General features: G+C 44.7%; 1 protein-coding gene and 1 long non-coding RNA gene across 3 annotated transcripts in view; both read left to right on the top strand.

Moving 5' to 3' along the window:
* LOC308199031 overlaps positions 1–26,534 on the top strand; it is a 177,442-nt gene that overhangs the window by 115,024 nt on the left and 35,884 nt on the right. The gene's annotated exons all lie outside the window — the stretch shown is intronic.
* The window catches only part of FHL2 (four and a half LIM domains 2), a 42,002-nt gene continuing 33,062 nt past the window's right edge, over positions 17,595–26,534 (top strand). Inside the window, exon 1 of one of the 2 annotated variants that reach the window (XM_080602329.1) lies at positions 17,595–17,741. The gene's annotated coding sequence lies outside the window, so the exon portion shown is untranslated. The remainder of the gene's footprint in view (positions 17,742–26,534) is intronic. The other variant, XM_080602331.1, reaches the window with a different exon arrangement.

Raw genomic sequence — 26,534 nt, 5'->3', positions numbered from 1 at the left:
CAGAGAAGCAAACCTGTGATGATAAATTGCAACCATTTGGGAGCAGGGGGTTATTTTGTGTGTGAAGAGCACTGAGTGACAAGATGAAACAAATGAAACTGGTATCTGTGGATCACAGATGGGCTCTCCTGCCCTCCTGCCTGCCTGAATTTAGTTCTGAAGGCAATCTTCACTACCTTAGAAGAATGGCAGGGGTAGATTTTGGAGTGGAGGTAGTCTTGGAGCAAATCATTTTCTGAACAGCTAACTTTTTTTTTTTTTTTGGTCTTGTTTTATTTTAGTAGTGTTCACTGTTTAAACAAGTGAGGATGTTTAAACAAGTGAGTTTTAAACAAGTGAGGATGTCCTCATACTTGTGGGTAAGTTGGACTGTGCTCTGGACTCCACAGACGCCTGAGGTGGCTCACTGAGATGCAGATATTTAGGCTGTGGTGTCTACATGCACTCAGCTGGTAACTCCAATTTTGTATATTTGTACATTTGACTTTATATCAAAGGAAATAAAAGGACTGCATTATGCAACCAAATCTACACCACGTGAAAAATCCATGTTTGTTTATCACAGCTCAGGAATAACCTCGAGCTAAAGCCAGGGACTGCATCTGTATTTGAAATACTTCAGGTCTGCACTGCTTTACACTCGTTCCACAGGGAGGAGCTTGCAAAGGGCTCCCCACAGCCCTTCATGTAGCTTCCCACGTGTGGCAGCCCTGCTGCTGGACCTGGCTTATAAAGTCACCTTGCTCAGGAAGGAAGGAAGGAAGGAAGGAAGGAAGGAAGGAAGGAAGGAAGGAAGGAAGGAAGGAAGGAAGGAAGGAAGGAAGGAAGGAAGGAAGGAAGGAAGGAAGGAAGGAAGGAAGGAAGGAAGGAAGGAAGGAAGGAAGGAAGGAAGGAAGGAAGGAAGGAAGGAAGGAAGGAAGGAAGGAAGGAAGGAAGGAAGGAAGGAAGGAAGGAAGGAAGGAAGGAAGGAAGGAAGGAAGGAAGGAAGGAAGGGTTTTATTTCAGCCTAGTGATGGAGGTGGTTTGTAGATAAGAATGGCAGCTAAGACTGGGCAAAGCAACAGTTCTCTAAGCCACCTGATAGCAAATTAAAAGGTGCCTGGAAGATGAGGAGGACAGGACTTGTCCCCACAGGATGGCTGAGACGCTCTGACATGGGCAGCCAGACATATCCCTGCTCCATGGGGGCTCTGGGGTAAATCAAGACCTATCTGTGGAGGAGGGGGAGCGGCCGCCAGGAGCACACAGCTCAGGTCAGACCTGCACGACAAGCAGTACTTTTGGCCTGTCACTATTCATCCATGCAAAAATAAGTAAGTGCAGTTAATATTACAGGGCAGCCAACATTACGGTACTTTTCTGAAAGGCAATCTAGCCATGGCAGCACTGCACAGCTGAACACCGGGCTCCCATAAATAATTAGTGTCGCAAATCTTCACCTTGCCTTTTATCTTTGTCACAGGGGCTGGAATGCAACCCACTACCAGCTGCGATTATACTTCATGCGTCACTAAAACCACAAGGTATGCTTTTTACACTACTGAAGTCCAGCCCTCCACCCACCAGCACTGCCCATAAATCTCATTTTTTTTGAAAGACTTTGGGACCCACTGGCAAAATCTGAAGACTTGCCAGAAACTTGCTTGAAATATTAATATATTGTTAAAAACAGAAGCCCTTGACAAAAGACATATCTGACATTTCCAAGAGTGTCTGGTGAGCTAGAGTATCTGGAAAGTGTCTGTAGTGAGCATGATGGAAGAAGTGGTTCAGAAAAATCTTTTGCAGCAGGAAGCAGTTTTTGCAAGGACCTCACTTCACTAAAAGGAAGATGCTGATAGAATCTGTCCTTAAATAGCTGCTGTATTTATTATCATTATTAGCTGTACTGATTGTAATAGTAGTATAAATCTGAGCTACCACGTTCAAACAAGAGGCAGTGTAGGACAGGGTGCCTACAGTAGGCTCACACCCCCACAGCCTTACCTACTTGTTTACTGTGCTATATGGCACATGATCCCTAACTGTGACTTCATATTAAAAGCAAAACAAAAAGAAATAACCAGCTGTGCATATTTTTAAGTTCCACTGCAAGGTCCGTATAAAGTATGAAAACAAGTACAGGCTAAATAGTGAAGTAAAAATTGAACAAAATAACCCTCCTTAGACAACCCAAGCCAACAGCCTTTCCTTGAGCACACAGCAGTGATCCTAAACAAAGCCAGGGACTCTGCTTAGGGCAGAGGATTTCGGAGCCTTGGCTCTGTGGAGAAACAGCATATTTTTTAAGGGATACATGCTGTTTCCACAAACACCTCACTTGCCTGAGTATATCCACAGGCTTGACAAAACATTTTTATTCCGGAGATATGTTAGGGACCCCAAATTTATTTATCAAAGTACTTACTACCTTTCCTATAGACATACCTGCCAGCACATCAGCTTTGTCTAGCACTTAGGTAGACTGATGAATATTGCACGGGCACTACAGGTGTTTAAGCAGAAGCTGGCATTTTGTCAGAACTTCTGTCAGAAATGATACAACTGCAGCTGATTTTGCCCAGGGGCAAAGCATTCGGCCCTGTAGCTCTTCAATATTCAGCGAGTCCCACAGTCAGGAGGAGTAAGCCGCAGAGACTCCAAATTTCTCAAGAAGCTGTAACAGCTTGGTTAAAAAGTTAATGAAAAACAGCTTTGGGGAAATGCAAGGAGTATCAGAAATTTAAATTTTGATACTTGCCTGGGGCATCATTTTTAGAAAAATTAAGCTAATATAGTGAGCACTGGCTTGGTGTGGGGTTTTCTTTACAGCTCTGTGATGTTTATTTTCTCTGTAAAATGGTGCTGAGTGAGAACAGGAGTGTGTGTGTTTGCTGCATGATTCAGTGCCTTTGTGAAAAGGCCTGGTGAAAGGCTTTGGTAAACTTCGTTCTGGGCTGTGCCCGACACAAACTGTGCCAAGCAGAGCTCGTTTTGTCACTGATGAGTCTCTAGCCTTCACCTCAGCTGTTTGCAAAGCACACTGTGGGGAGCAGAGCTGGTCTCACTCACAGTGTTTCAAAGGAATCGGTGGGTTTAAAACAGCTCTCATCATCCAAGCCTCTTCTGCTTTGTCTGTGTGCATGCGGGGTTGTTTTTATGGCCATTATCTAGGGGCTTATGGGGTAAAGTGTCATGCAGCCACAGAGTCACTGCCATGGGGCTCTGGGTGAGGTTATGCAGTCCAGGACCAGAGGAAGGATCACTCCTGTGGCACGCATCTCCACTGGTAATGACAACTGCATTGCTAGGAGGGACCCTGACCCTTTCTCCTCTCTGCTGGTTGGCTCCTTCAAAATGAAAAGGCTCAACCACCATGGCACTGGAAGGCTGAGGGAAAAGGGAAAGGGAGATAACTACTCACATAGCACTAACTTACAACTCTTCTGGGACATTTCTGTTTTCACCCTGAGTATAAGGCAGGACACTTCTTACCACCCTGCCTTCAAGACCTGATTCAGAGATGCTGAACTCTTTCCACAGATTTTGGAGGAGTTTGAATCATGCCTTAGAGCTTTTTAAAGCAGCTTGGAAAGGGGGAAAAGTTAAATAGACTTTTCCCCCTGGAAAGATCCAGGAAAATAACTTGGGCGGAGAGAAGTAGGATACTGTGTTTGTTGGTTTTTTGTTTTGTTTTGTTCTGGTTTGCTTTTTTTCCACAGCAGCTCCTAATCTAATGCCTGGATTATTTTTAATATTACATTCTTCTTCTCATTGTGCTTTCCAAGGAGAACTGCCTGCAGGCTGCTGGGCCCCACAGATAGCTGAAAGGGAGCAGCAGGAGCTTCTGCAGAGAAATGCAGCTCCAGGCCCAGCTGGCAAGCCCTGCTCCCAGCGGGCTGGGGAAGGGAAAGGTCACCGGGGTGGGAGGAGAGCACTGAGCCCCGCTCACATCTCCTCTCTCTAGAGCCATGCTGACCAAGCACCGTCCCTGGGGGCAGAAGGTGTTTGGCTGCTCACCATCACCAGGTGAACACCAAGCTGTCAGCAGCCTACGCACCTCATGGTCCTGTCACTCTCCCAGTGGCTCACGAGAAAGCTCGGGGGAAGACAGTGGTTTGTGGAGCCTAATTTTGGCTAACCTGAGGCACACGGCTGTTTAGCTGGGGCCTGGTCCAAAGTCAGTCTCAACGTTCTGGTTTGTGTCCTGGCTGAATTAATTTGCTTTTCGGTTTTTGAGAGACCCCAGAGAGCAGGCTCCTCGTGTGAAAGCCCTATCAGCCAGGCTGCTGCTGTTTCATAAGTGTCACATTTGTTTCCTTTCACATCCTTTTGGCTTAGGAGTACGTAGATACATTTAACAGGAGCACATGCCCTAAAAATAACATCTTCAAAACAGTTGGAAAACCAAGATTTTTATTTTTTCTATGATTACCTTTAGCAGCTCTATTTTATGATCTGGCCTTGGAACTGAAATCATGAAAACAAAACAACAACAACAAATCACACCTTACCACTTTTAAGATAAAAAACCTTTTAATGGCCTTTCTATTAATTAGCTGCCATAACTTCCAATCTCTTGGCGGAGCCTCAATAAAACCAGCTAACATGATGGTCTTTTAATTAAACTATGTCAATAAGGGATAAATAAGCAAAAAGGTGCTGCTTTCTCCCACTGATGGCCACCCCCAGCAGTGCCTCTCTGAACATCAGATCTTCTGTATCTCCCACCTGCCCAGGAGAGGCTGGGAACAGGCAGACCCTGCAGCAGCACTGAGGTGGCCAGGAGGACAGAACAGACAGCTTTCTCTCTTACTACAGCCCTGACAGAGGTTTCTGTGCTCCTAGAGGTAACCATGAGGCATAAAACCCACCTGAGAGTACAGGGGACTGACAAACCCTGCAGCAGTTTCGGAGGAGATCAGTTAGCAGCTATCGTGAAGCTCACTTAAAGCTTTCCTCTTTCTCATGGGAGAGCTCTTCAGTCAGAGCAGTACGCCAATAAACATGATGTCAGTAAAGGAAAAAGCCATCTGAGTACAAATGAGAAGGGCCAAAACTTCTCTAGCTGTGGTCCGTCTCTAAGCATCTCCATGATCTAGATGTTGCCAACAGGAAATCCAGCTCTTGCACTCCCACAAATGGTTTTGCTCAAGCACTATCAAGCACTGGCTGGACTAGTATCAATAGTGGATATTAGGGGAACACACACAATCACACTAGGGAACAGCAAATGATCTGGATCACTTGCTTGGATGCCCCTTTTAAAGTAAACATTTAGAGTTTCAGTCCTTCAGCAGTCCATGACTGGACTAGCCTAATGTCATAACCTCGGGATTTGTCAGCTAAAATCACACTGAACATTGGCCTTTCTAGTCTTACACCACAAGCTGGCTCATTATTCCTAGCTAACACAATTGTCTCTGCTCATATTTTCCACACAGTCTCAAAACTGCTTTCAGACATTTCAAACTGGTTGTTTAATTAAATTTTGGCAACCAAGGTTATTTCAGTTCCTGGAGTATCTGAGGATAAATCACAGAATCACAGAAAGGTTTGGGTTGGAAGGGCCCTTAAAGCCCACCCAGCTCCACCCCCCTGCCATGGGCAGGGACACCCCCCACCAGACCAGGCTGCCCAAAGCCCCATCCAGCCTGGCCTTGAGCACCTCCAGGGATGGGGCAGCCACAGCTTCTTTGGGCAACCTGTGCCAGGGCCTCACCACCCCCACAGTGAAGAATTTCTTTGAAATATTTCATCTAAATCTACTCTTTTTTACTTTAAGGCATTACTGCTTGTCCTATGACTACCCTCCCTGACAACAAGTCTCTCCCCAGCTTTCCTGTAGGTCCCCTGAAGGTACTGGAAGGCCACTGTAAGGTATCTCCAGAACCTTCTCCATGCTGAACAACCCCAACTCCCTCAGCCTCTTTTCACAGGAGAGCTGCTCCATCCTCTTGATCATCCCTATGGCCCTCCTCTGGACTCGTTTTAATACATCCATGTTCTCCTTGTGCTGGGGGCCCCAGAGCTGAACGCAGCACTCCATGTGGGGTCTCATGAGAGCAGAGCAGAGGGGGAGAATCACCTCCCTCAACCTGCTGGCCATGCTGCTTTTCATGCAAGCACTTGTGACACTTGTGCTTTCAGGAAAGTGGACAAACTTTGTTCTGTGTGAAGATGAAGCTTTCAGGGGACTGAATTTCATCATCATCTGACCCTCCCAAAATCACGTCCCTTTCATAAATTCTGAGTTGAATGCTCTAGGATGGAAGCGATCAAGATTACTTGTGGGAATCTTTTCATAGGCATGCAAAGAGAGATGGAAATCCAGATATCCCTCTGTGCTAAAGAAGTATTTTTAAGTGGTTTAGACAGACGCCATGCATCCAGGTGTGCCAAGACAGAATGGCTCCCTGTGGGTAGCTCTGCTTGGCCTTGTCTTTTACCAGCCACCTGGAAAACATTGTTTCTCTGCATTAGGTTGTTTGACTAGAGGCCAACCTCAGCAGTTTTCCCCATCCATCAAAGGGGAAGGATTATACCATTCCCAGCATGAAACACCCCATGATGGGGTACCCAAATGGGCCAGACAGCCATGTGTGCAAAAGGGAGATACTGTCTGGCAAGGTAAGGGACTTTTGTTGTGGATGCCCTGTCCCTGGCGGTGTTCAAGACCAGGTTGGACGAGACCCTGAGCAACCTGATCTAGTGGGTGGCATTCCTGCCCATGGCAGGGAGTTTGGAACTGGATGACCTTTAAGGTCCCTTCCAACCCGAGCCATTCTGTGATTCATATGGTATGCATGGGACAGAGAATTTGAGGATTGTATAAAATTTCCTATGGGAGGTTTTCAGGGATCTGTGAGAATGTGTCAGTCTCACTAAGGGATGCTGAGGGGAAGGACCAAATGTGGACAAATTGAGAGATTGAGGTAACTGGGGAATAACAAACACAAGGAAATAAAGGAGAAAAGGGAACAAGAGGGCTCAGCAGAGCATGAAGAGGTTGCTCATCAGTATATTTGCCTGACTGAGCCCTGTGCTTCATCACCACCACCTATCCTGCATTCTCATTAAATCTTGTTTCTAACTAGCTTCTGTGAGGATCCAGTCTGTACCCTGCGTGGCTTTGTATGAGTGCTAGCAAGCTTCAGGCCAGACTGTCAAGGTGAGAGGGTACCAGCACCCAGGGGTGGACCACAAACCCCTGGTCTCATACCTCTGGGTTCCAGCATCTGGAGGAGACCAGGAGCTAGATGCCAACCAGAGGACAGCTCCTGGGGTGACCCACATCTTGTGTGCATGTACCAGTAGGGGACTTCTATCCAGATCCCCCAGAGAGGGGCAACATGTTCAGGATATCTGTGCTGTTCATGTCTGTGGGAGTGCTGTGTGGGCAGATAAAGGCACTGCTTTGTCTCTGTGGCGGTCTGCGTGACTGGCAATGTGTGTATTTTGTGTGAATAGGTCTATTGGGAACACATGCTCAGCCTCACTACAGGCTGGACCCATGAATGTGGAGCTGCAGCAACTATCTGAGCTATCCACCAGGATAGGAGAAATCCACCCCTGTCCCAAAGCTCACCAGATTTGGCCAACCCGAACTTGCTGTAAACTCCATGTTGTGACACCTTCTAAGCTTTCCGTACACTTTCCAGAGATACTCTGCCCCAAAAAACGTCCCTTCTAAGCTGAGAAGCCTCATTACCAACTTTTAAAATGGCCTATGAGGCTCAAGGAGAAATATCTGTCTACCTCTGGCTTTGTATTTTGTAGAAGAATCGTCCAACGCCCCCACTTACTGAATCGTCATCTCTTCAGGAATGGAATGACGGTGATTTGCCAGTTATCCTTAAATCACTCCTACCACCAGACAGGCTTGAAGATAAAGTAAGGAATGAATTTATTCAGGAATCCAGAGATCAGCAGTATGATCTCCTTATTTAGAGGCAGCTGTACAGAAACAAAAGAAGACTTTGCTTACAGCTGCAGACAGATTATTCTAACTCTGTTCTCTGTTTTAACCAGTTAACAAGCTCTCATCATGCTTACATAGCTATCAGCTGGAAACTCATCAAGGAAGACCTGATCCAGAGCATGTATTTCATTGAATGGATCTTGATTTAGGGATATGTATATCCTTGTACATCTCTTTTGTCCCCAAGATCATTTCAGGTCCCCCTCACACCACTTGCCATCACCTAACCTGCAAAGTACTGGTACCTCCTGTATAGGTGGGATCTCCCCCTGCCCAAAAGGGAAAAAGTATCACTATCCTGATGCTTACCTTATTGCGTTCTTACTGTGAAGGAAAGCTCCACCTTGAAGGCAGAGCAGGATTCAAGCCTCCTTGCATTAATACTTTATACGCTCAAAACACCAACACATATATATGCATAAGATAACAATCATGGTAGATATAAACATATAAACAGTGATAATGCATGTAGTTAATTAAATCTTGGCTGCATGAAGACAAGAATTAATGGTAACCAAACTGTTTCAGGATGACAACGACATGAACATGCATGACATGAGTAATGCTCTTGCAACATGCTGTGAGGGCACCTTTTTCTTTTGAAGGTATGGATATACCAGATGAAAGAATTTTGGAAAACATTAAAACCAGAAGTCATTTATCTTACTTTATGTTCTATTAACAGAGTTTTATTTTCCATCTGTTCTCCCAAACCCACATTAGCCAACACTTTGTATCAAGCAGTCCCCGTGTTTAGGTCCTGTGTGACACTAGTGCCCATCTTCCCTTGCAAATTTCCAAACCGGCCACTGATGGCAAACATACAAAAGATTTTACTTCTTTTTTAAGGTTGGTAAGACATACCTGCCACTGCCATACTGACATCAGTAAGAATTACCTTGGATTGTTTGGCATTAAACTGATCTCACACCTGTGAAGAGTGATTTTGACCTACAGGTTATCTTGCTTGGCACAAGAACTGCTGACTGGTGGGTGTTATGGGGGAGGGTCAGTCTTGATGAGGCCTTCCCTTTTGCCTCTGGCACCCAAGCCTACAGAGCTACTAAGAAAAAGCTGAGTAATTTGAGTGGCTAGCATGATACCATGTTTGAAAAGTAGCAGAAATGGTCTGTTACACACACTGACAGATGATGCAAATCATTTTCCCTCATGGCAGCACTAGGTCAGACACGTGAGAGGAGAGACTGTCTCCACCATCTGCACAGCACAGAAGTGCTCCTGGTGCTCAGAGGGAGCCTCCTGGGGGCCAGTTTGTGCCCAGTGCCTCTGGTCCTGGCCCTGGGCACCTCTGACAAGAGCCTGGCTCCGTCCTCTCTGCAGCCTCCCCTCGGGTATTTACAGACATGGATGAGATCCCCCTGAGCCTCCTCTTCTCCAGGCTGGGCAGACAGGAGAGCTGCTCCAGGCCCTCCATCATCTTGGTGGCCTCCCTTGGACTCTCTCCAGTATGTCCAGCTCCCTCTTGTACTGGGGGGCCCAGAACTGGACACAGTGCTCCAGGTGCAGCCTCACCTATGTTCACCAACACCTCTTCTGCTGCGCTGTGACTTTTCTTTTTCTCTCTCTGAAGATATAACTTTGCTCATCCTATTAGATTATGTTAATGAAATTATTGTATTTCAATGTTTGGTTTTTTTTTTCTTCTTTTTTTCCCCTAAAAGCATTTCAGTGTGCAAGGCAGAGATAACAAGTTCTCTTTCTTTCAGCTTGCTCACCTCCCTTTTTTCCAGGCTCTGCAATGCCAGGAGGTCTTTCTTTCTGTACTCCCTTAAGTTTGGCAGCTATCAAACCTGTTCAGGCCCAAGCCAAACTGCAAATCAAGGGTGATACCTGGGGCTCGTGCAGGAACTCAGAAGAAGTACTTGATTCTTAATGCACTCGTACACAGGAGCACATTCTTCCTAAAAGCCAGAAAGGAGCTCTGCTGTCAGCTGAGCAGAAACCAAGTTTAGCACAATCACAGACCGAGGAGAGGCGTGAACCTCTCGTCTCCATCCTGGCAGGGCACTCCGTGGAATATTTAATACCTGCGCCCAAATGTTAAATGGCAGATGTGCTTACAGAAGTGTTGTCCAAGAGATGCCCGGGTTACACTCGGCAGCTGCCCTTATCACCACCCCCGGCCGTACCTAGCGTGTGCGGGTGATTTATCGACTCGAGCCACTTTCCACGAGGCTCCTGCTTGCAGGGCACAGCCGTGCTCTGGCAGCACGGAGGAGATGTGAAGCAGCAGCTGCAGCAGATGGATGCAGCCCTCCCCTCGGTCTGGGGCCCCCTGCCAAAATTGTGCCAGACACACATGTTTGTGCACGGCTTGATGAATGAGGAAAAAAGTGAGAACATTTGTCAACCAAAAATGAAAAGGAGGTTTAGGGAGCTTGAGTAAAATTGGAGGGGGGTGAGGCAAAGGGGGGGAAGTGGCAAGGTTTTGAGGAAATGCCTGCTCATCCTTGGGGCGAAAGAAGTGGTGGTAAGGGTGCTGAGCACCACAGCCTGAGAGGATTAGCTTGCAGGTTTCGTGGCATGGGTGGAGGCGGGAGGCTAACAGGCCAGGTGTGCAGGGAAAGGGAGAGGAAGGGGGAGAGGTGTGCAGTGGCAGTGGTAAAGGCCAAGACAAGAAGAAGTGATGGAACCTGGGAAAAAATCAAAGAAAATGACTGCAGCCCTAAGGTGGTCTTGTAATAAACTGGGTGATGGTTTTATGAGGCATATAGGTGACAATTAGAAAAGGATCACAAAATCCATCGTCAGGATACATGCAAAAACAGGACACAGATTTTGCACAACAAAGACTTTTATGGCACTATCCTTCCATTATATTGTATGTAAGTAAACCTTTTTACAACATAAAAAAGGCACTGTGAGGTGTTTTTTTCCCATCAGTCTGAAAATCAGAGAGCTCTTTGCATACTTTGATCGGTGTGCAGCTAACAACCTAGCTGTTTCAGCTGACAGGACACACATAGCAAAGATGTGTCACTTCCCCGCTCAGCAAGCTTTGGGTTTGGTTTGTGCGCTCAGACATGTAATGGCTAAACCTGCCTGCTAAAACCTTCAAATTAATGCTTGGTCATAGAACTGGTTATTTGTGTTTGAGTTTCTTCTGAAAATCCTGAGCAGCTCTGATCGCAACACGAGTAGTTCTGTTGTTTACCTGAGGCCCATAAAGTGGTGTCACCTGGTTAAATGTCACCTTCCCTGTGCAAACTGAGAAACAATCCTGTCCATAAAAACAAGGTGCCAATTTTAATACAGTTTTTTCTTTCCTTTTCAGCCACCAGCAAATTCTCTGTGAGTTCCCAGAAAAGATATCACATAAACAGCCAAAGTGCCAATGTAACCTGCTCAAATCCTCTTGTGTTATGGATGAGAAAAGAGGCAAATTGGTGTCTTAACAAAAAGCAAAAATGAGCATTTGGGACTCATCACAGTCACAAGAAGGATCTGGGGAAGGGGAAACAGGTCTCAGACTTAACATTAATTTTGGCACATGTGTCCAGACTAATCTAGGCTTCCCAGCAAAATTGTTCACATTGTGCTAAGTGGCCTGAAAGGTATGTAGTACCCCCGGGTTGCACTTCTATCCGCATCGCAGCAAGCAGTTAGCAAAGATTGAGTTACCAGTTACGCTGCTGTTTATGACTCCAGGGGAAGCACGTACACCATAACACCAACACCTGCTGTTTATAAACAAAACTTTTCAATATTGCTATGCTTGCTTCAAATTGCACCAAGGCAACGCCAAAAAGGAAGGCTGCTGAACTTTTGATTCTCCTGCCCTATTCCCTGGTGTGCAGAGATGACACAAAGCTTGAACATTTGAAGATTTTAGATTTATCACCAGTGCCAGCTGTGTTATCCTTTCTTTTCTTTTCTTTTCTTTTCTTTTTTTTTTTCCCCCCTGTTTTGGGAAATGCCTTTGAAGGTAGCATAATGGTCATACTAGTTCTACAGCTGAAATCCTACCTAATATGTCCTAAGAACAGCCTAGTGATTGTGATGTAGTTTGTAGAAATGGGACAATTTTGGTGTGGGGTAGGCAGAACTGTTACTGAAATTGGAAAAAAAAAAAAAAACACTATTAGAGAAAAGTTGCAGCCCCAGCTTTGTGCCAGACCAGTAAAGCTCCCCATACAATGTAAAGAAAGGGTTATCACAGCCATACTTGGGGCTTTTTACAGGGGAAAGCACTCATGCTGAAAAGATTCATCTAATGGCTCTCAAAGTCCAGAAACTCTAAGTCTGCTAAGGTGTGTTGTGTTTTTTCAAGATCTCAGTGTATTTTTCAGATCCTGTTCTCAACAGTCTCTCATAGTTTCCCCTAGAAGTGAGAAATCTGAGACCCTGGGAGTTTAATTTGATTTTTTTTAAATGCTTGGCACTTGTAGCTCCTCTGTCCTTCAGTGGGACTTGCATGCACTTGCCAGTTTTGATAACGTGGATGCGAGTGTCATGTCCAAGGTCACACAATGAATTAATGCCAGAACAGGGATTATTATTACTTATTATGGGCAGGCTGGAGATTATACCTATGCTTAAAGCAATCTACATCTTCTATTACAAAAATCTGCTTCAGCCTCTTACACATGCCAAAATAAAACTGCTTAGACTGAAATTCCTTATCCACACAAGCACATTTGCACTGTGGGCAGGTGAAGCAGGGCTCTTGCTTATTTTTGCTAGTGGCAATGCCTGACTTTTGCTGCTGGCTTCACAACACTGTACTTCTCTCAGATAACAGTTATCTCATGAGAAAATGCCTCTCTTCTGAAAGAAGTCCTGAAAGTTTCTTTTGCATGTGTACTTGTACTCACTGGCAGAGTGAGGGGCAGTGTGGTAAAGATGTTGAGTCAAACAAGCAGGTGAGTGTGCAAACGGGGCACTGAATTTCAGTGTTACCGGGACTGCTGTCCCCATCTGCTCTGAACCCAGGCAATCCCTAGGATCCTTTTGTCACAGCAACCCACAAATAGTTACATGCCTGCTTGTAGTTAAGTGAAACCTGCTTAGATTTATTAGGACTTAGTTTGGTGGATTATGAGGGTAGATTTAGCTTTGGACTGAAGAAGTCTTAGCATGATCCAAAAACAGCAGCTACAGCAGAGTGAACATGTATTTCAGCCAAAATGGGAAAGGGCAGAGGTGGGGCCATGAAACAGCTGCGAAGAGCAGTGTCCTTCTGTGAGCTGTAACATTTACTGGGCAGATAAACGGAGGGGTGAAGAAGAAACGAGTCCTGTTTTTCCAAACTTGTTTGAACTCTGAAAATACATCTAGAGCTCTCTCTGGCTAAAGAGGCACCATGGTGTCCTCCCTTTTCTCAGGGCTTTTGTCACTAGATTTACAAAGTGAACCCTCGCATAGGGCCAAGAAGGGGCAGGAAGGCTGCAGTGCAGACAGGGGACTGGATTAGTGTTCTGTGTGAGTGGGGCAGGGGGTGAAAGGATTCCTTAGGTTTTCCATGCAAAGTTTGGTTTTAGAGGTGTTGGGTGACTGAATTTTCAAGTTAAGCCTCATCTGTATCATTGACAGTCCAGCACATCCCCAAGTGAGCACAGTTTGTGCTGCAGGGAGAGCTCCTGCATCTGCTCCAGACCTCTGCAAGCCCCCAGGCCTGGAGGGGTGCAGGCTGCATTGACTGGGCATGGGAGGGACCAAACACCCTAACCAAATGCCCTGAGCATTTGGGTTCAAGAAGTGCTGAGGCAATTAATGGAAAGAAAAAGAAAAAAGGTCATTAAAAATAGTTTGTCTCAGACAGTCCCCGAATCAAAACCTGTGGGAATTCAGGAGGGAGTCCTGGGGAATATATATTCTCAGGCATGAACTATTTGGCCATTGCTGGAAGCAAAGAAATGGGCTGGACTAACCTATATCTGGCCCAGCACAGGCATTTTTGTGGCACAGCAAGCAGCAAGGACATCTCACGCTGCATGCTAGGCATTTCACAAAGCTGTAGTCACCAGAAGCTAGCTGTGAGCCATCTACCCCCCTCTGCAGCCAGCAGCCAGAGATAGGCACCTCCAGTGGCCAGGGAAAGCATGCAGATACACTGGATGCCAGCTTTTGGTGACAAAAAGTAGGTGAGCTGAACTGCTGATGACAGCAGGCGTGGAAAACAGGGAGGTCACAGGGCTCTGAGTGCTGGAGCCTGCTCTCCAGCCCCCACTCAGCTTTGCAGCGATGACATCTTCTTGGAGCCTCAGCTGGAAACACAGGGCAGGAGGGGAAGCCAGGCAGAAACAAGGCCCTTGGAAACCCCACTCACTGTGTTGTATCCTCTCAGTGCATCTTGTGTGTTCCCTGGAGCCCCGGATGCCACCAGGCAGTGGGGACAGCCACCTGCTGGGGGGCAAACTGGGGCTGGGGTCCTCCACGTGCACCTCAGCCACCCTGGGGTGGTGAGGGAGATCAGCAGGGTCCCCTAGGCCGTGGCTGCTGGAGCAAATGCTAGCTGCCACGAACGTTTCCACCAGCACATGAATGGCCAAATATATACACAACTCCCTGTGTGCCTTCTGGCAAAAGGCTGTGTGCCCATGGGTTTGCATGGGGGTCAGATTTTGGGAATACCCTTCTTCCAGGTGCGGGGAGGCTGGGTTTGGGGCTTCATGTGCAGATGTCTTCTGTGGAAGAGGAGCACTGATGACTTGTGACTGCAAAGGGGGAGAACAAGCACGCAGGCTGATGGCCTGATAGCAAATCTGGATCCCCTGTTCCTACAGCAGATGTCAATCCTATCTTCCTCACCTCAAGGGCCCGAATGTAAAGGGTTTGCAAAATATTGACTACCGGCAAAATCTCTGCAAGCTCTCTCTTCTCCTCTGGCTCTGTTGTTAAGTCTCTGGCAGTCAATACCAAATGCACACAACCTATCTCTAAATCCCCCAAATTAGATTAAAGGCTCTATGGCATCATAATGCATTTTTAATCCCAATGCTACCTGCTACAAACACAAATGTCAGAACAGCAAGGTCAGATTCCCATGAATATATGTCAGTAGAGATCTTCCTGTATAAAGGGCAGTACCAGTGCAAGCTGGAGAGATTTTCTTGTTAAAGCTGTACTGAAGATTTACATCCTTCCTGGGTGCCCAGGCATTGGCATCTCCTGTGACTTGCAAAAAATAGCAGGGTAAGCCCTGATTGTGAAGATCAATGATAAAACTTGATAAAACTCGATCAATGATAAAACATGATAAAACTTGATAAAAATGATAAAAGTCCCCTCAGGAGTCCCCAGAGCAAGGAGCCCCACTGCCCACAGTGCCAATGCTGCTTTGGGCCAGTGCTTCAGCCCCCCTCTCTCTTTTCAAAGGGCTAAATTCAAATGTGGCTGTAAAGCCAAGGAGCTTGGTGATGTCTCTGCTTCCAAACAATGTCCACAGAAATATCCTTCTTTCTCACATCTTTAGCCTGGAGCACTCTGCACCTCTGGAGAGCTGGTGCCCTGAGAGTGGGGCCACTTCCCTCTGGACAAGATCCTTTTTCAGGGAGCCATCTTTCCCACAGTGAGCCTCATCAAGGAGTAAAGCAGTGTCCCAAATGAAACTGGGACAGCTTAAATCGGGGTGGTGACTAGGACTGCTTTTCTTTTTAGAGGAAGAAAAGCGGAGTTAACGGATGTGCAGTGCACCTTCCCAAGCAGTTAAATGGAGCCTGTCAGTAGGACATGTCCCCCCCAAGCTGATCCTCGTTCACTTGATGTTTACACCAGACCCAAATGCACTCAGTAATTGGGCTTACACCAGGGGACTGAACATGACACGAGTGCCCAGTACAGACGGGGCTGAGGACAATCATCTTTTGTACACGGTGTTTTTACAAATTAGCCCCGACCTCTGAATCATGCAAACAAAAAACTGGCCAACATGAGAAGGCTGAGGCTTTCCAGAGCTGTCCAAGCATATGTCCTAACTACCACATTTTTGCTACTTATACAGCTTTTCATAACTGTTTATTGTTCTGGGAAATGAGAAGGGACTGTTTACACAGTAGCTACAGGAACATGTGCCAAAAAGCCACTAACTCTTGGATGAACAATATTTTCGTCAAGAAACTGTGGGATAATTCTCATATCTCCTTTACCTAAGTCTCTGTGTTATGCTCCTAGTCCCTGGTGCTTGGAAGCTGGGAGGCTTTTCATGGACAAAGGCAGATGTCGCTTGTTCCAGGAGACTTGACTCTCGCTGTCAAATTATGTTGCTTGGCAGGAGCTGAGGACGTGTTGTTATGAGCTTTTTGATGTCAGGATGAATCCTCCAAATGCCAGCTTCTGACTGGCTTGGCATTAAAAACATAAAACCTGACTGGGCTCCATATCAAATGGTAAATCAGTCTGTCATGTCAGAAAAACTGGCACGGGTTTTGTTAGTATCCAGGCTCCATGCTTTGACCCACATTTGCTCTTCAAACAAACTGTTCAGAGAAGAGCTGGGAGGTGACATGATCTCCTAAAGGCTATTGATCTACCTACATTTGGAAGAGAAGAGGGAGGTGAGGAGAAAGGGGCATTCTTTGGGACTGTGAAAATAATAGACAAATCCATCAAAGAAATTGAATCCCGTGGCAGATACTCCTGCTTCAGCAGAGAGGAGGAACAACAGATAATCTCAGTTTAACAGCACGGTATTTCTCCTGAGATGTATGTTGCTGTGTAAAGGAGAGTTATTTGCCTGCATGTAGAGGTTGCCCAATGCTATTTCTTCACCTGCCTGTATTAAGGAGGATTTCCTTTACCTCCCCTTAAAAAACACCTTAAAATAGTTAAAAAGATGACCAAGGGCCATGTCTCTGTTGCATCTTGCCCTGCAGAATCACAGCAAATTGCATACATGGGCACAACATTGGCAAGGAGGGCGGCTGTGACCCTAATTCTGCTTGGGCAGGTTTTGCTCTGCAGCCAGAGAAGCTGTCGCCACGTGAGCTGCTGAAAGACCTTTCTTCCACCTCTAATCTCTCATTCCTTAGAAGTGTGAGTGCCCCCTGAACCAAGCACCACTCCTCCCTTACAGCGGGCAGGGAGCCTGGAGAGGAGAGCTCCCTCCTGAGTTATGGGGCCCCTGCTCACAGCAATTGATTCAATCCTCAGTCTGATCACCAGCGTCGTTCTCTTCTTGCTGGGAAGTGTCAGCACCGGCACCGCCTTCCCCCAGACGAAGTGCTGAGGGTTGAAACAGGGCAGAAAGAGGTGGACAGACTGCCCTGCAATGAGGCTGCACACCTGAGACGGATGGTCAGATGGACAGACGGATGGATAGATGAAGGAGAGTTGGGGCATCCACAGAGCAGCTGGCATTTCTTAGGGTACTTCTGGTAATCCCAGAGCCTTGGGGGATAATCTGAGTGAGGAGATAGAGCTGTTCAAAGCTCAGCTAAAATATCAAGCCATGGAATAACTCTGGCTCTTTGAGGGACCCGCGCAGGAGCTCCTGGCAGTAGGTGAGGGTATTTTGAGAGCTGGCACTCCCAAAGGGAGCAGGCCAGGAGCACGGCAGCCCTTTCCATCGGGGCCTCGTGCTGCCCTATCTACGATGCCTTAAAAGGCTGGTGGCACAGAGGTGCTGCGGTCCTTATCTCCTCCGGGTGGCTGGGGCTCTGGAGATATTATATTTATAGCTCATCTGGAGCACGGATGCCTAACTGCCTAATTGCTATATACATAGTGTGGGTAACCCAATAAAGCCGTGAGTCTCCGCTTTTGTCCCCGTCTTCTCTCACTCGCGGGCTCACGAGCAGAGGCACCACCAGGCTGCAGCAAGGTAAGGCAGTGACTTGTCTGGCTTTTCACTGTCATTTGGCCCCTGTTCTCCTTTTCACCTTCCCTTTGCAACAGGGACTGGAAGTTTCTCAGGGCTCTGCTTAGACACCATAAGGGGACGGCTTCTTTCTTATGGAAAGAGGGGATTTTAGGATGTTTGTTCATTTCTTGCTGACAGGACACATACAGTGTGTCTCACTTTGTATTTCCAGACTGCTGTTAGGAATCAGGTGCTAAATAGCAGCTGCTCTTCAGTTTCTGCACTAATAATATGCTGTCATGTTTCCATGTTCTGAAGGAATACAACCATGTCTAACTATAGACATTTTCCTGGTTTGAATAGGAAACTGAGTGACTTCAGGCAGAAAAATTCTGATTAGCTGTTTTTTGGTTTTGTGTGTTTTATTTTTCCCCTCTATCAGAATCTTCTTCTTTATGATGAATATTTGGAAAATGAATAGATAGTGGGGAAAATAGAGGGCAGAGGGAACATTTTATTTTTTTTCCTTCTTTGAGACCATTTCCTAATGGCCTTGAAGTAAAAGAAAGCCAAATTACAAGTGATGCCTGCTTGTTTCATGTTTAAACAATTGCTTGATATGGATTACAGCAGCTGTGTGAAAAGGGAAAAGAAAGAAAAGCACTAAAACATATCTGGGTGTCAAAGCAGGAATTCTTCAGAACCAGACTGTAAAATAACATTAGCAATAACAACCAAATGCCAATTATCAGACCATTGTTATATTAAACTACTTTTAACCTCGTCTCATGAGAGCATTAATTTTCAAATGAAGCTGATAAAAGGCAACCTCTTGGAAAAATAAGATTGTTTGTGCCCATGTGTACACGTGTTTGGATGCATCTACACACACAGTTTTAATATAAACATCCCTATAATGAAAGGCTCATTCATCCAAGGACCTTAAAGTATAATACAAAGGTAAGAAATACTAATTTACTTGTAGCACAAGGACTAAAGCTGCCACATTTTACGCAATTTATTATTCTGTTAGGCAATTGAATGAAAGGAGGTTTTCTTTCAAATTGCTCAGTAGGCTTTGATACGACTGCAGGTTGCTGTCAGTCCTGGAAAGCAAGACTCCTTAGACCTGACCCAAACCCAAGTCTTGTACGAATGGTCACCTCACTTCAAAGTATTTAGGATTGGGCTCAATCCTTAAATGAAGATTTAAAAGAAAAAGGACAGGCCCTTAGATGTTCCAAATTGCTGGGATCCACTGACATTAGCTGAGATTTAGGTATTCACATCAAGTGTTGACTGGGCCAACAATGTGAACTTGGGCCCAGTACCAGGTTTGTGTCTCTGGCCCCACCACACAAGTACGTACTATGCACCCTGCAATGCTCTTGTTCCATGTCCATGCCATTACACCCTCCTTGCTTCTAAAACAGAGTGGCCACATCCAAAAAAAGTCCAACGGATGGGGCTCACTCCCAAGCCATGCCCAGGTGGGAGAGTCCTAGCTGGCATTTGGACAGCTGGCCAGTGTGGTCAGTTGAGTCTTTGTGACTGTCCTGACATCCTCTCTGATTTATGACCATAGATGCAGCCTCTGGGGATGCCTCCACATGTCCAAACCCAACTGTGTTGGAGACCCACTTTCAGGGCGGACATCCCCAGCTGGCAAGTCTGGTCTGGCTGAGCTGTCCAGGATTACTCTGGCAGGGGCCCATGACCATCAGTGTAGACAGTGTCGAGACAGCAAGATTAGGAACAAGCTTGTTCCGTCTTTTATGTGAAGAACAGCACATAACTTAAACAGAAGGAAAAAAGGAGTGGTAAATACCAAACAGTCTGCACACACATCTATCTTATCTAGAGGCTTACTGAGCCCTCAAGGATGCCTTGGAAGGCTTAACTTCTTCAAACATCACTGCTGTTGCCTCTGCATGTTCCTCTGATCTCTCACAGTTATGGTCTCACCACCAGACTGTGGTCTGTTCAGTTCAGATCCATACAGAGCTCTGATCATCTCGTCCCCAGCACTGGTGAAATGAGTTTTGTAAATTGATTGGAGACCAAAAGTAGCACTTCCCACTGAAGAGCACAGTGTTGACTCTGAGTGGGCCATCAGGAAGTGTTGGGATCTGCCCTATCCAGGCCTGCAGCTCCCCTTGGACTGTTTTTTTGTTGTTGTTTTGTTTTGTTTTTGGTTTGTTTGTTTTTTGTTTTCTAAGATCCTGCAACTATGCTCAGCCGATAGGTTTCTGCCGTAAATTGTGCAATAAAGAAATCATGCACAAAATTATCAATTTTTAATAGAGTGGTGTCCTGATTCTGTTCCCTCCCCCTCAATTCCCCCTTGTTAGAAATTTTCTTGTCCTCAAATTTTTTGTCTATCATTCAAGCCTCAGGCTAAAACAATAGGAATAAAACAATTATTCTGGTTGGGCACTCAGTCTTAAATTACCATCACTGGTGTACTGATGGTATTCCCCCTTAAAAAACAAGAAGTAAAAGTAGCATTCCAATCATGTGCAGCAAAACATCTTTTAATATGTTGGCCAAAGATATTTAGCTTGAAAAAATGCATGAACATGCATACTAGTGCAGTGATTTTTCACTGGATTTGAATTTAAAAGTGAAATAAAACAAAAAGACCAAAAGCCTGTTCCCAAAGTGAACCCATTTTAAAGGCAATCTTTCCAACAATAATACTTTGTTCTTACCTAGCATTTGAAAATATGATTAATGCATGAATATCTTTACTTTTTCCCTTCCAAACAGCAAACCATCAGAACAAGGCAGACCTTTGATTGCAGCTGGCAAGAGGCTGGGAGGGGGCAGACTCATTCAAACACTTCTTTAATACAGAAAATGTAAAAGGCCATTTTTACAAGGAAGAAAAACAGAGAAAGAAGGGAATGTGAATACTTACTTGGGGGTAAAATCCTCACCCCACTGAAATCAATGGGAATTTTCTCAGAAACATCCACTGCTTTTAATAAACCTCAGATTTTCTCTTTTTTTTTTCTCCTTATTTGTATAGTACCAAACTTGTGTAGATTTTCATCAGCAAAGGGTTTTCACATTTTCCATACCATTTTTTTTATAAGTATATATATATATCTATATTGTTTAAGCAGAACATAGGCAATCTGAATGTTTCAGACTGTTGTTTTTCAGTTAGATGGATTATTGCTGGCTGCAATATTTTATCTCTGACTTTATATCTCAGTGAGTACAGTTTCATACTGATAAATCTCAGGCAGCTTCAACAATGTTCATCATATAATACTGATTAGCTCAGAGAAGCATAGGTCATATTACACAGAGTCCCAGTTTTTCTGAAAGTAGTTTGAGCAATCCTGTCTGTTTTCACTCAACTCATTCTGACACAAACATGGAAGGAACACTAACAATACACATTTTAAAGGGATTCATCAACTTCACAAAATGTTTCTGCTGGAGGTTGATTTACTGGCTACCATTACAAATGCCACTGAGAAGCAGTGAAACTGAAAGAGCAAGAAGAAAAGATATTTTCCATCTATTCTACTTTATATTTTGAGTAACATTTTGTGTGAAGCCAGTTGTGCAGGTTTTCTTTTGTAGTCATTATTTCCTGCTGTCTCAGTGAAACTTTCATATCAAAAAGAATGAGCAGAAAACACTCTTTAAAAAAGGAAAACAAGCACATTTTCAAACCCCATTGTCATGGGAGTAGAATGGGCAGACATGGGAACAGAAATTGTTTCAAACAAATGGCAAACAAAGCCAGTGAGCTTTCATATCAGCATATTCTCCTGTGAAGCTTAAGGGATTTTCACCAAAGTCTTACTAGAAATTTGCATATTTTCTTTTGGAGGGAAATAGGTAACAGTGACCCTTTTTGGTAGTCTGCAGCTAGGGAAGCAAAGCCCTGCTTGCCTAGAGATTACCATACGAAAACACGAATGTCTACAATCCTCAGAAGCCCTCCTACCACCACACAGAAGCCCATTATTCGGTCATCTAACCCATTTTTTAAATTCTGAGTGTCCTGATTTCCTATGCATTCCACTGTCTCAGTGCAACACTCCCCATGCCACTGGTGTTGGGTGTGTTTGGAAATGCAGGCACAGAAAGCAACCTGTCACTCTGGGGGCTAGGACACCACTTATAATACAACAAGAAAGATGTGCTAACGCTGGCATGGCACTCCTGGTACAGAACAATAAAAGACGGGAAGCTATCAGAATAATTCCTTTTTGTGGAAGTTTTCAAATTCTGGGTTCAAACCCCAGGTCAGGAGCTTTAATGAGCACAGGATAAACAGCTTCTGTATTGGGTAATCATATGGCTCACTTTTCATATTGTCGAGTTGCTTTATAGTCTTTGTTTTATTTCATCTCACAATGTCCTTTTAGGGGAGAAAAGTAGCACTTTTTTTCCTAATTTAGAAATGAGAAGTAAGAGCCAGGTCCAAAAGTAGACTCAAGTGTCAAAGTGCGGCGAGGATTGGCAGGCTGTGAGACCCAAGTCAGGGCTGCAGTGACCCAGGGCTCCAAGAAAGAAGTCTTGGTGAGAGACTATCCCTTCTCTTCCTCTCATCTGAGTAAAAGTCAGCATGAGTGATGTCGTGTCCAGCTCTGCACAGTAAAGTAAGGGAAACTACAGCAGATAAATTCAGGTGTGTGAATTCCACTCCTGGACATGCCTGCTTAACTTTGGCTACGCAAGGTCAGGTGTCTGGCTGAACTAGACTTCTAGGTTCCCTCTAGATCCAATGAGGAAAGAAAAGTACTTCTATAGGGCAGTTCATTTCATCCTCAACAGGTGTCTAATGAATCAGCCATTGCAAGAACCTCTCTTTCCCTTTCCGCAATAGTGGGACCACAGGCAGCCAGTTTAGATTACTAAAATTTGGTCAGTTAAAATAGGGTGAAATGGGCACCACCATAAGCTATTTGTACAGGTTACACAGAGCATTTTGTTGATCGAGGAATGGGCAGTGTTATCACAAGTCCCTGACTAGTACCCACAAACCCTCTCTCCCTTTCTACTTTCACAAACCAGGGTGCTCTAGTAATATAGACTGTCTGTAATAAGGACTGTGTTAGGTTTACTTTTCATCTTTAGCCTTTGCCACTTTTACTTCCCATATTTCCCTGTGTACTGATGAGGTTTGGGACACTTTCTGGAGATTAATGAGGTGAATCAAGGCTATCTTGGTGCTGTAGAAACTCTTGAAGATCTCATTCCAGACTGCAAAGTGAGACCCTGAGCATAGGAAGGAGCATGTCAGATGAATGGAAAGTGCTGCTAGTGGAGTCAAAACTTCCACCAGAGCAGGAAGTGGAAATATTTTGTTTGGAATTTTTCCTAGCTTGGCGGGACTGTAACAGAGTGCAATATTCTGCAGTAATGACTTTGCCTCTCAAAACAAGAGGGTGTAAAAGAGTTTATTCAGGAACAAAGGGTTATGAAAGAGCAGAGAGACCTAGAAGCAGGGACTGCATGGTGATGATTTTCTAGATCATTCATTCCACTAGCCCCATTATCTGCAGGGAGAAAACGACACAAATCTATTCAAAAATTTGTAATGGCAATAGTCTTTTCAGCCAACATGTCTTGATATTTAGTTTTTAGTCCAATGCATCTCTTTGTTCAAAGTCAAGAGTCTCTGAAAAATTTAAAATTATGGTGGAAACATTAACAGTCCCTTATAGAAACTTTGAATAGTGATAAGATATTTTGCATGATGGTTGGTGTTTTCTTGACTGATGTTATGTGTTCGATTTGCATTCCTAATTGTTGTGGTTTAACCCGGCCGGCAACTAAACACCACACAGCTATTTGCTCACCCTCCCCCCCCTCTCTGGGATGGGAGAGAGAAACAGGAAAGTGAAGCCGGTGAGTTGAGATAAAGACAGTTTATTAAGACAGGAAAATAATAATAACAATAATAATAATAATAATGATAATAGTATTACTAATAATAATGTGTACAAAACAAGTGATGCACAATGCAATTGCTCACCACCCGCTGACCGATGCCCAGCCTATCCCCGAGCAGCCGGCCCCCCACCCCGGCCAGCCACCCCTATATATTGTTTAGCATGACATCAGATGGTATGGAATATCCCTTTGGCCAGTTTGGGTCAGCTGTCCTGGGTCTGTCCCCTCCCAGCTCCTGCTGCACCCCCAGCCTGCTCGCTGGCAGGACAGAGCGAGAAGCCGAAAAGTCCTTGGCCTGGTGTAAGCACTGCTCTGCAACAATTAAAACATCAGCATGTTATCAGCGCTCTTCTCATCCTAATCCAAAACATAGCACCCTACCAGCTACTATGAGGAAAAATTAACTCTGTCCTAACTGGAACCAGGACACTAATTATTTTTACTGATCTTCTCAAAACAATGTGACTATGGCACCAATGACAACCAGTCAGCTAGGATACTGGAGTCTGTCATTTTGACTGACCATTTAAAATAAGAAAAAGAATAGCACTTGCCCTACTCATGGAAACCACATATGTAAGTTTGTTGGTGAGAGAGTTAACAGGAGAATATTCAAACATTATAACTAACCTATTATAAAAGACATTTGTCATTTCTGATTTGGTATTAACAAAAGCCATTCATTTTTAAACTATTCCACCCTCCACCCATAAATCTCATCACCTTCAGTAAGAGTTTTATTCTGAGTGAGACCTCCAGGACTGGCTGCAGAAGCATTCCTGAGTTTCATGGCAGTAAGGTTCGCATATTTTGTAGACCACAACCTTAAACAAAACCATAGCATTATTTCTAATGTCATCGTATTTAACTCTCACAGTCTTGCATATTCACAACCTCAGGATGATCTAGATTTGTTAGTGCAGTTGGAGTATTCTGAGACAATTATTTGTTGCTGTGGAATACTGGTAGGTAAGCAGAGGGTATGATTATATGGACTTGATTATATGAACATAGTATCAGATGTGATCACATAATATGTGGTCACCCTGAGATCTCCCTGTCGTTGGCACAGGCGGAAGGTTGCAGAATGTAAGGACAGTTTGTTCATCCATCCTTTTCTTCTTAGCAGCCTTTGCTTTGCTTCCAGTGGCAAAATACACGCACAGAGGTGCCCTCTCCCCTCACCACAAGCGGGAACGCCCAAGGAGCATGCTAAGGATGTCTTGGAATGAACGGCCAACCTTCACCCCAGCTATTCCTCCCCCTGTTATCATCGCTTCCTACTGGAGTCTGCCCCTCCTCCCAGTTGCCTGCTTTGGTAATGGTTCCTTCATTTGTTGAATCAGAGCAGCAGGGGGAGCAGAGACCTAGCAGCCTTACCTTCTTTCTGCCTTCTCCTGTAATTACAAATGCAAATGTAGGGTGGGTATGCAGCTTAAAAAAAGAAATAGCAAACAGCTCTGGGTCCAAGGCATGCTCAAATTCAAAGCCAGGAGGAGAAGCAACATGGGCATGGCTGTAGATCAATGGGCACCAAAGCAGAGCAGTGTGCCTTCCTAGAAGGTCTTATTCTGACTTCTCCTGTGAGAGAAGTTTCTTCTGCCTGTTGGCTCTGTGTTTGCTTAGGGACAAGCCAGCCCCTTTCCCTCTTTTTTTTTTCCTTTTTTTTTTTTTTTTTTTTCTGGACATCCAAGTGTTAAGAATTCTTCCTTTCAAATGAGCAGTATGGATTCATTAAAATCCTTCTGGATATATGGAAGAGCCAGCACCACTGTGGACAGACTCTCCAGGAAGCAGCCAGCCAGGCAGGCAGTGTTCAGTCATGTAAGGCATCTGTACGAGAGCAGCCCAGCAAGAACTCATTGGATTTTAAGGTTAGACATTGGGGATAAATGAAAGGACTAGCGCTCCTTCATAATGTGATTTCTGACTCCTCTCTAATAGTTCAAAAATTACTTGTCTTGCAGCATGCAACACGTTGTCTTCAAGACAAGCCATTGTTATATGGCTTTATTTCATTTTACACACAGCATTTGAATTTCATTCACATTAAGACAGCAACTCCAACAGAAAGCCATGTGGATACAAACTTTCCAGAGACAAACACAATCCAACACAATGTCTACCAGGCTGACAATGGATAATATATTTTTTGAGCTCTGTGTGAAGCGTTAGACATGAAATTCACATCAGCAACCAAATGATTGCTTTAATCCTATTATTTAAAGGGCCTGAACACTTATAGGATTCAAAGTAAGCACAGGCCTAAGAGGATAAATAGCAAGGACTCTACTTCAAAGTACACAATCTAAGCTCATATTTTGAATCATAATAAATGTCTGAGCCTACATCTCTGACCCTCTCAGAATATGTGTATTATGGAGGTTGAGCAGAAAAATATCTGTTGCCATACAGAAGGATCTTTTTGCTAAACAGTGTGTTCCCAGTCATATTCAAATCAAAAAAGGGTGGCTGCTTCCTCTTACAGAAATATATTAGTATTCTGAAGTAATCTGGAAAGTGATTTGTTACCATATGCTTCTTTTGAATTCAAGACAAGGGGAATGGTTTGGGGAATGATGGGGCCAATAGATAACCAGGACACAAGAGGAGTCCTCAGGAAAGAGAAAGCTGTAACAGGGGCGGGGGGGGGAAGGGGAAAAAAAATGTGCTCCTGTGTTCACTGTGAGGAACTTGGAGAGTTTCCCACAGCAGAACACTACCCTGTGGGGATCATTGGAGAATCTATTTCAAGATAAAGTGTCTGTAAAAAAGGTATGGAACAAATAAACAAAATAAATAGGAAGGAAATGTTAGAACAACATGATGTTCATGCAAGACATCTGAAGGGACTTAGTGATGAAACAGCTGAAATAAGTATAATGCATGGCC

Source organism: Anser brachyrhynchus, assembly GCF_964034855.1.
Source record: "Anser brachyrhynchus genome assembly, chromosome: 1".
Taxonomy (NCBI): Eukaryota; Metazoa; Chordata; class Aves; order Anseriformes; family Anatidae; genus Anser; species Anser brachyrhynchus.
Note: the sequence above shows the minus strand (reverse complement) of the source record. Positions and strands in the feature narration are given on the sequence as shown.